The sequence below is a fragment of the Mastigoproctus giganteus genome, chromosome 10 (assembly GCF_048544385.1).
Source record: "Mastigoproctus giganteus isolate SK-2022 chromosome 10, ASM4854438v1, whole genome shotgun sequence".
Lineage (NCBI taxonomy): Eukaryota > Metazoa > Arthropoda > Arachnida > Uropygi > Thelyphonidae > Mastigoproctus > Mastigoproctus giganteus.
The window spans coordinates 13201313-13211662 of record NC_143584.1 but is presented as its reverse complement, the minus strand read 5'-3'; positions in this window follow the sequence as shown (position 1 = coordinate 13211662).

Here is a 10350-nt window from a genome sequence, read left to right as displayed (position 1 = left end):
AGAAGTGGCAATTGGAGTTTAACATTGACAAATACAAAGTACTGCATGCTCGCTAGCAGAAACAAAGAGGTGATTATCCCTTTGTATAAGGCTTCCTAAAATTTGGTGAGGGAAACGAAGGTGTGGTCTTACCAAGAAAGGCTTAAGTTCTGCAAATTGAAGCGTCTGTAGAGTAGGCACCTGCGAGGTGATCTGATTGAGGTGTATAAAGCCTTGAATGGGTTGAGCAAGCTCAATGATGTTGCCATCCAGTACTCAGGATGGCAACTCATCGTCGTTTAGATGATTCTTTGAGACGATTCCTTAAGATGGCGGGGCGACTTGAAGCCGGACAGTCGCAAGCAGAGATGGCACGTTGGCTTAATGTGTCACACAGTGTTGCACTATGGAAGCAGTTTGACTGCGCAGGTAGTTGCACAGTGGTATCGTCACCGTCCTCCCCTCACCTGGTGGAAAAGACCCGAGGTTCGAATCCCGTTGATGACGCGAGGAACTTTTATAGGCTTTTTTCACTTCGTGGCTGAGTTAGTCGGTCTCAGGCGATTTCCCCCCAGAAACTGGGGTTTTTCGTTCTGCAAAGCAGACAAATTGACCAGAGAACACACACACACACACACACACACACACACACACACACACACACACACACACACACACACACACACACACAGCAATTTACAGACACAATACACATGGGCAGTTGAAGTGACATTGTAGGTGATCCTAATATAATAGTTTAGTTTCTTGTGGAAGCAATTTCAGTAGACAGGAACATTAAAAGAAGAGCTGGTCAAGGTCGCCCGAGGGATACTTCAACCTGAACAGACCGCTATCTGGCTTTAACAGCAAGACGGAACGCTGCGATGTCCTGTCAACAATTGTGTCTTGAGGTTGCTGCGGCCACAGGTGAAAACATTTCCAACCGAACTGTGTTAAAAGGCTCAATTCAAGTGGATTGTATGCAAGGAAGCCAGTGATTTGTATCCCATTAACCCCAAACCACCACAGAGCTCGTCGAAACTGGTGCCATCAACGTGTGACTTGGAGCTCACAAATGGAGTATAGATCAAAGAAGAGTTCTGGTCTTTGATGAGTTGGCACGACCATTAGGTCAGTGAAGTTCACAATAAATCAATCAGTACAAACGCTGATCGTATTTAGCAGTCATGGGCTTGAACCCCGGTCCACTCAAAGAACGTGAGCTATAGCACTCGCGCTCCTGACCATTCGTCTACGACAGGCTTCATCTGGAGACAAGGAGGAACGCGGTACTGTCCCACCAACATCAGAGAAAGGGACACTTACGGTGCAAGCGGTGTTCTAGTGTGGGGTGGAACAACGATCAACGGCTGGACCCCCTCTTCATGTTTTGATAGGGGTACCGTAACTGGGTGGGAAAACAAAGAACTATTATTTTTAGGCCACCCGAATAATTATATTAATCTGCCATGTATTGTGTATTACACTGATCAGCCAAAACATTATGACCAGTGAGTCATTATGCAAATCAAAGCAACTGCAGGTGAACTACGGCGCGTGCACGGGTCAGGACACGGTAGGAAAAACACCTGACACTGAGGTAATCCGTTAATAAGGTTAATCAGTGTTACTCTTGTTCTTCAGATGGGAAAGGCAGCAGAGGTCTGCTGCCTTTCCCATCAAGTCTGCTGCCTTAAGCGAGTTTGACAAAGACCAAATTTTAATGACCAGACGACTGGGTCAGAGCATATCCGAAACGGGACGGCTGGTGGGATGCTCACGGTCAGCCGTGGTCAGTACCTACCGAAAGTGGTCCGAGGAGGCAAACCCACGAACCGCCGGCAACAGCGGCTACAATGGGCACGCTAGCACCGAAAGTGGAACTTGAGTGATTGGAAGAAGGTCGTCTGGTCTGATGAATCACGTTTCCTGTTGCACCATGTGGATGGCCAGGTACGTGTGCGTCGTTTACCTGGGGAACTGATGGTGCCTGGATGCACTGTGGGATGAAAACAAGCCGTTGGCGGTGGTGTCATGCTTTGGGCGATGTTCTGCTGGGATACCCTGGGTCCAGTCATCCATGTGCCAGGCACTCTGTTTACCATCTACCTAAACATATTTTTTTTTGTGGGGCATGGGCATGCCCCACTTCCAGACCAGGGTTATCTTACCTGTCGATGCCCTACTTCCAACTTCCAACCCCCAAGCCGTCTGCCCCCACACTTTCTTCTTACACAGCATCCATCCCACATGTCAAAATTCAAAAAACATTAAAATTTATGCCCGACCTATTAAAAAACTTGTCATCTTTCAGCGATTGGCCCCTAATAGCCCCTCTAAACAGCGACTAAGTATCTTCTCTGGCATCTACTCTAATTTCATAGTTTTCATAATTTCCTAGCCACTGAAATCTCAGGAACGTAGGTGGCAGGACCTACCAGTGTACTTTAGAAATAATGGTACACCCAGTCAGCAACCCCGAGGCTAGGTGTGGTAACGTCGGGTCCCACTAGGGGCCCGGCGGCTAATTAACTGGATGAACAAACGGTACAACACACTACATAACACATAACACACACACTTCAAAATCTCTGGCCCAATACAAAGCTCACTCGCGGAGATGGGAGAAATCTCAAGAGCAGTTAGACACCAACATACCATACACCTTACACCTAAACATCATTGCTGACCAAGTACACCCTTTCATGGCAAGGGTCTTCTCCTCTGGCTGTGCCATCTTCCAGAAGGATAATGCGCCATGCCACACCGCCCGGATTGTTCGAGACTGGTTTGCGGAACATGAAGAAGACTTCCAGGTATTGCCCTGACCTCCAAATTCCCACACATCAATCCCATCGAGCATGTGTGGTTTGCGTTGGAACAGCAACTCCGATCTGGGGCGTCTCAACCATGGACCTTACAGGAGTTAAAAGATCTGCTGGTTATATGTGTTGGTACTAGATACCACAAGACACATTTAAAAATGTTATAGCTTCAATGCCTCTCCGGGCACGAGTTGTTTTGACTGCACACGGAGGACCAACATCAAATTGCGTGTGTTCCCTGGTCGATTTGCCTGTTTTGCTGGACGAAAAAAAACCCAGTTTCTGAGGGAGGAAACCTTTCTTTTTTCTTCTATTACAGATAATCCTTTCTTGGCATTATTTCACTAAACCAAAATGGCTGCTTACTAGAAGCGTGATTGTATTAAAAAGTACTCATACAATTTCCACATGCCAAAGGGGCTTAGCCCAGGAAAATAATCGGCAAAGCCTGTCTATGATCCAATCTCTGTTTTTGGCACAATTATCCAGCAAAAATACCTTCTCAGGGTAACAGAAAATCTACAGTCGCCATTGGCTGGATTTTAATTGGACGCACTTCGAAACACCAGAGCCACAACTGTGCGTGTAAACCAGCAGAGGGTTACAGTTGCAGAAGTACTCAATGCTCTGGAACTGAGTTTTGTTACTGAAGAAGTTAGCAACACACCCAAGCTTCCGATCGAAAAAGCACAAAAATCCCAATAAAGGTGATTCATTCCATCTTGAATCAAAGAGCACTGGATGGACAAGACCTGATTTCTAAACTTCTCCACTAATTCTTGCAATCGTTTCCACTTTCCTCAAACTGCAGGAACGGACCAGGTTGTAATTAATGAAGTGGCTTCTTATTGCATGCAAATACTCGTAACCCAAGGTACCTCCTCGCATGTGAATGACTGATAATTCGTGTGGTAGTGACACGTGACTTGCTTTATGAATCTCGAGTTGGAATAGAGCGCTTCCAACGGTTGCTGAAAAACATGTAGAAAAAACAATAGACAATCGAGGGGGAAATCACGATCTCTGGTTGTGGATTGAGATGGTATTATTTTAGCAATGGCCAATGTGGTGGTGTGTGTGGGTATTTGCGGGTGTTTGCACGGATGACCAAAGTGTGGGTATGCATGCACGTGTAAACAGATCAAAAAAGCTTCATCGCATGAACTGTGGCTGAAAACTAGAACATAATAGACGAGAACGTTTCCACACCTGGTGAAAAAGACCTGAGTTCGAGTCCCCTCTACGCTGTGAGGAATTTTTATGGCACTTTATCACAACGTGGTTGAGTTAGTGGGTCTCAGGCGAGGACAGCATTGTTTTTTCTCCCGGAATCTAGACTCGACCAGCAAACAGAAAATCGACCTCCAAACACACACAATTTACAGACAATATATGCGCAGCAATATGGCCTTTGTTGTCCACGCTCCTAAAACCCCTATTACAACAACAACCGAGAACTTTTACTGTTGTAGGGTTTTAGGAGCATCAGCAACTTAGGCCATTTTGCGCCTATATATAATATGTCTGTAAATTAGCCCGTTCGGTGGTCAATTTGCTGTTTGCTGGATGAAAAACCCAAATTTCCGGGAGAAAAGCCATCCAACCCTCTTGTGAGACCGAATAACTCAGCCATTATGAAAAGGACCATAAAATTCCTCGTGTCATTGACGAATTCCAACTCCAATCTTTTCAACCCCGTGGGGAGGACGGTGATTATACCAATTGAAAAGCGGGAAAAGCTCAGTATTGACAGGATTGTATAGACAAACAGACGATTCACCATGTGGGAACTAACCTCCATCCAACATCCAGCTGCATCATGCCGATGTTGGGCAATGGCCAAAAAGAATAATGAGCCCTTAAATAGATAGAGCTCACTTAAACGTTGTTATACACTAGGTGTTGTGGATTTAGTGGTACAAATGGTAGTATTTGACATATAACACAATGGTCATAATCAAGCGTCCTTTCCATACTTCTTGAATGAGGCACAGATCCCTATTCTGTTAATGACCCAAGGAACTTGTATGGACTCTTTTCATCCATCTATGTGTATTATCGACATAATACACATGGGTGGATGAGGTTGTTCTCGAGTAACCATAAAACTATAGTATCTTTACTGAGTCTGGGAGAGAGCAAAGAGTGGTGATAAGGAATAAAGAAGAGAGCAAAGAGTGTAGTTTAGGAATTCTTCACATATATAAATGCAAAGAACAGAATGATAAATTAGATTGGACCCTTATGTAATGGACGTGGGACAGTATTAGATAACATAACTGAAGTTGCAGATGAACTCGACAGTTACTTTGCATCGATACTTACAAAAAAAAAAAAAAAACCCTTTGTGTCAATGAGATATTATGGAAGCGAAGGTGAAAAAAATGTAATTAATGATGTTGAAATTTCAAATGATTATTTAATAAGAACTTTTGAGCCTACAGGCGAGTAAGCCTCCTGTGGTTGATGGCATATTCCTTATAATCTTAAAGGAGGCGGCAAGTAAGTGCATTGAACCATTAAGGCTAGTTATGAGAGCATCACTGGACAGGAGAGATTCCTTTGGATTGGTGTAAATTGGAACATAAAGGCGGTTTTAGGAGGTGTACTGACCGGCCAGTCTAACTTCGGTAGTAGGGAAAATCATGGAGGCAATGATCAAGGGTGGAATTCAGGATCATTTAGATGGAAATGGAATTCTGTAGGATACACAGCATGGTTTTGCTGTGTATCCTACAGAATTCTGGTGCAACTAACAAATCTGGTTAGCCATTTTGACAGGTCACCCGTGAGCTGGATTTAGGGAATAATTTCGACATCGTTTAGTTGGATTTCAGCAAAGCATTTGACTCAGTTCCACATGAGTGGTTACTTTATAAGTTGAAGCAGGCTGGAATAATAGGAAAAAAAGGCCTTAGATGGATAGCACGATGGCTTGAGGGCACCAGGCAAAGGGTTGTGATAAATGGTTATTCCTCAGATTGAGTTAATTTAAGTAGTGGGGTTCCCCGAGGGTCAGTATTGGGACCACTGTTGTTTTTGATTATCTTAAATGAAATCTATGAAGGGATGGAGGGCGTAATGTCTAAATTTGCAGATAATGCTAAAATTAGTAGAGTAGTTAATGATCACTGTCAAGCTGAGCTTCTTCAGAGTGACCTAGATAGACTTCCGGGATGGTCAGAAAAGTGGCAACTATGCTTTAATTCAGCAAAATGCAAGGTCTTCCACCTGGGGAAAAGCAACCCCAAAATAACTTATACACTTGGTGGAGTTGAACTAAAGTCAGTAGTGGAGTAACGAGACTTGGGAGTTACGATACGGTCAGACATGAAGTAGTCCGAGAATTGTGGACAGGTTGCAATGTTGTATGGTGTCCTATCGATGATTTATCGAACATTTGCTAATGATAACGACATCATAATCACATAAAGGTGATTTTATAACTTTTATGTGATTAAATTATAAACAATTATTTTTTTTAAATTAGTGCCGAAAAACCGGTATTTTTTGTATCAATACCGGTATTTCAATACCGGAAAAAAATGACCGGGATCCCGGTATTGTAAACCTGTGGTAGTTCATCACAAGGACATCAGAAGAATTTTGAGCAATCTTGATGCTAAAAAGCGCCAGATCCTGATTGCATTTTTCTACTTGTTCTGAAAGGCTATACTCCTGAGCTTACTCCTGTTTTCTGTGTCGCCTATTTACTTTCTTATTCTATTGGTTTCCTTCTACTTGGCATATCCAGCCAGTTCCTAAAAGGGTGACAAATCCTTCCCATTCATTTATCGCCCCATTGCACTTATCTCTACTCTTTTCGGGTTAAGGAAAGTTCCATCAACTGCCAACATCTAAACAACCTCGAAACCATCCACCTGTTCAATTATCGCCAATATACATTCCATCAGTGTCAATCCACTGTCGAGATACTGCTTATATTACCCATATTTGAACAAATTCTGTGGAAAAATTTGACGAAACTCAAGCAGTTGCGCTTGGCACAAAGGTATTCTTAAATAAGCTTCCATCTTATGGACTCCCGACTGCTTTTTGCAATTCGTATCTAGGTTTTCTCTCAGAATACTCACTATTTCTGGTGTGCCCTAAAGATTCAGTTCTTTATCTCACTCTTTTTTCTCTAGTATATCAATAACTTTCTTCCACTGCCTAGAAATCCTATCTATTTCGTTGATAATATCACATTTCATTCTGCCTTTAGTTTGATACACCTTGTCCTGTACAACCAGCCTCAACGTCTCGAATGTCCAACTCGAGTTCCTTAAAAACTCATCAGGTAATGGTCCAATGAGACCAAGAAAACTAAGATTATGTTACCTTAGTCAACTTAAATCCTTTTAAAGTTCAGTATTTTATTTCATGCACAAATTGGGGATTATTGGGGGATTACCCTGACCCTCGAATTCTCCTGGTGGTTTGAATTAACTGTTTACAGATATTTCAAGAAAATCGCAATTCTTATATCCTAAATAAACAATTATGACGTATCTATTCATTAAATAATATTAAACAACGCACTAAAATGTGTTAATGTTGTATCAATAGATGGCGCCACAAAGCATGTCAGTTACAGATTTTTATGGTTAATCGCCATATTAATGCTTCACCTTAAAGAGAAACATTTAATACTAAATCAGTGAACGTTTTTTTTTATTTAATTCATAAACCCTTTTTATGTATAAATTAATATAAAGACACAAATAATTCGCAGATATAAAATTGCAAATATTCGCAGTAAATATTAAAACACGACAATTTTCTGGGTTAAACACGGTGTCAAAATTACAAGCATATTATAAGAATAAAATTATAAGTATTGTTAAGTGAATTCACAGTGGCGAAACTACCATACCAGCACAAGTAGTGGGGACAGCACGGAAGAGGATACCCCCAATTTTATCTTTTACAATGATAAGCTACGTATTATCGGGTTTAAAACAGTATTAGTATTAGAAATGGCCACATGGTGCAAGGGAGCATATGCGGCACCAGCCAAAAAATAAATAAATAAAAAATAAAATAATAATAATAAATAACAATAATAATAAAATAACAAAAAAAATAAATAAAATAAAATAATAATAAGAAAGAAAATTAATTTTAAAAAAATAATTAATTAATAAATAAGATAAAAGGAAATGGACAACCTAAGCATTTCCCTTCTTCAGTAGGTAATTATCCAGCTGCCCTTTGAATTTCCCCAAACTGTTAGCCTCTACCACCCATGAAGTAACTTATTCCAGTGATTTATAACTCGCTGGCTCAAATAAAACTTCCTGCAATCCAGTCGAAACATCACCCCCAGAAATTATGGCCCTTAGTTCTAGAATCATTTATAACCGTGAAAATTTCGTCCTCATTCATTTTGCTTATACCTCTCAGAGCCTTAAACACCTCAATCAAGATCAAGTCTCTTCTAAGGTGTCTAGTTTGCAAGCTCTGCAACCCACATATTCGAAATCTTTCCTCATATGGACGCCCTTTTGCCGATCTCACCAGGCGAGTTACCCATCTCTGAACCCTTTCAAGAAGAACAATGTCTTTCTTTAGGTACGGTGTCCATACCTGAACACAGTGTTCCAAGTGTGGTCTAACAATAGCCTTATACAATGGGATTATGACGTCCTCATCTCTACTAGCAATTGTTCGATACATCAGCGATAGGATACCATGGGCCTTCCTTGCACCTGTTTACAATGCTCAGAGAACTTAAAGTCTGACTGTATCGTAACACCCAAGTCTCTTTCCTCCATTACCGGCTTTAGTTCAACTCCTTCAAGTATATAAGTTATTTTTGGGTTACTGTTCCTCAGGTGCAATACCTTATACTTTGCTGGATTAAAGTATAGATGCCATTTTTCTGACCATTCCTGAAGTGTATCTAGGTCATTCTGAAGAAGCTCTGCTTGAAGATCATTAATTAATCTTTACATCATCTGCAAATTTAGACATCACGCCCTCTATCCCTTCATCGATGTCATTTATGAAAATCAAAAACAACAATGGTCCTAATACTGATCCTTAGGGAACCCCACTTATTACATCAACTATATCTGAGGAATAACCATTTATTACAACCTTCTGCCTCCTGCCCTGAAGCCGTCCAGCTATCCATCTAAGGATTTTCCCTGTGATTCCAACCTGTTTCAGCTTATAAATAACCGCTCATGTGGGACTGAGTCAAATGCTTTGCTGAAATCCAAATAAACAACGTCGAAATTATTCCCTAAGTCCAGCTCTTGAGTGACCCTGTCAAAATAGCTAACCAGATAAGTTAAACACGATTTTCCCTTTACAAAACCATGTTGAGTATCCTTCAGAATTCCATTTCTATCTAAATGATCCTGAATTCCAACTTTGATCACTGTCTCCATGATTTTCCCTACTACTGAAGTTAGACTAACCGGCCGGTAATTTCCCACTTCACTCTTAGACCCGGGACTGGAAACAAATATGACCAGAATTAAGCATAAACCACCTAAGCTATGGATTTGGAACTTCGCTATCTGATGAATATGAAAGGTCCTCACCTCATTTCCTTTGGAAAATAAAAATTTACAATTATATATTTCGGGATCTTCACACGTTTTGACTTACAACTTCATCATGTTTAAATCCAGCCCTGCTTTCAAGTAATAGAAATTGGAGTGACACTAGAGCGAGGTAAAAAAAAGGCATGGATTACTTTATGAAATTTATTAATGTGATGGGATTACATTTTAAAAATTTCACATCATCTGCATACATTAATATCCTGATTCTTTCCCATCTCTTAAGTACAATTACAAGGCCTCGTTCTTGGAGTACGCATTAAAAAAGAAGAGGACCAAAAGTAAAGAAGTTCCCTCAGGAAACTTCCTGATGGAAAGTTGATGATTCACGAGGCAGGTCCGTTATAGTGTGATAATGGTACGTATGATCTATGTGCTCCCTTATGTTCTCTTTTAAACAATGGAGTACTATATTCATATATTGTTGTAATAGGGTTTTAGGAGCATTGGCAACTGAGGCCATATTGCTCCACTTGTACTGTCTGTAAATTGGGCGTGTTCTGTGGTCGATATTCTGTTTATTGGTTGAAAAACCTTGGTACCCTCGGATGAGACCGACTAACTCAGCGAATGTTGTGTAAAAGGCCCATAAAAATTCCTCCTGTCAGCGACGGGATTCGAATTCATTTTTTCGACCCGGTGAGGGGAGAAGGTGTGCTAGCCGTGATGGCAGAAATACATGCGTCCTTTAAAAACCTTTCGGACACACATATATTTATACAAATATAAATGAACCATTTAGCATTAAGACTGTCATTAGCAGAGGCATATGATGGAATAAAGAAGCTTATATAGCATCAACCAACAAAAAAAAACCTTCTCATTTCACCCTTCCATTCAATCCAAATGGTGGGCTAGCTCTGCCTTGAACCTATTTAGGTTGTCGACCTCCACTACGACCGATGGAAGTTTGTTCCAACAATCAAATTTCCGCACATCTATTCTACAACTGTCTTTCCTCAATGTGAATT